This window comes from Equus caballus, chromosome 4 (assembly GCF_041296265.1).
Source record: "Equus caballus isolate H_3958 breed thoroughbred chromosome 4, TB-T2T, whole genome shotgun sequence".
In the NCBI taxonomy this organism is placed as follows: Eukaryota; Metazoa; Chordata; class Mammalia; order Perissodactyla; family Equidae; genus Equus; species Equus caballus.
The window spans coordinates 100,214,366-100,215,090 of record NC_091687.1 but is presented as its reverse complement, the minus strand read 5'-3'; positions in this window follow the sequence as shown (position 1 = coordinate 100,215,090).

The following is a 725-nucleotide window of genomic DNA, read 5'->3' as shown; positions in this document are numbered from 1 at the left end:
AAACATACTTGACCATTTAGAGAACCTGGAGAAAGATTTATTTTTATCATAGTTGTCCTTTTTCTTTTCTTTTTGTTGAGGAATGGTGGCCCGGAACTAACATCTGTACCCCTCTTCCTCTATTTTGTATGTGGGTCGCTGCCTCAGTGTGGCTTGACAAGTGCTGTAGGTCCACACCCAGGATCCGAACCCGTGAACCCCAGACCACAGAAGTGGAGCACTTGAACTTGACCACTACACCACGGGGCTGGCCTCAGTTTTTATTTTTCTTGACTGAATGAACAGAATTCAAATTCCACAAACTTTCTCAACAAGCACTAGGACAGTTAAGTTTATCTAAAGCTAGAGTTTAGAATGTGTGGGTGCCCTCTAGTGAATATCAGTCAAGACCAAAGACAAGGAGCTGAGTAGCCTGTATATAGTTAAAGGTTCTAGCATAGGAACCGGAAGGAAAAACCGATATAAAAGGGTGGAGCAGGAATTCTTCAGTGTGACGCTGTGAGAGGACTGCTCTTGTTTGGGGAAGAGTGTCATAACTTTAGCTTGGGGACAACACAGTTGCTCAGGTTAACGTCAGAGTCATGCCCCTCACTTGGAAAGGGGTGGTGAGTGGGGCTTGAAAACATCCCATACTTTCCTGCCAAGATGTGGGCCTGGTTTCTCCTGAGTAGCTGCCTTTCTTCTACTTGGCACAAATGTGCCACAGGAGCCAGCATGACTCAGCC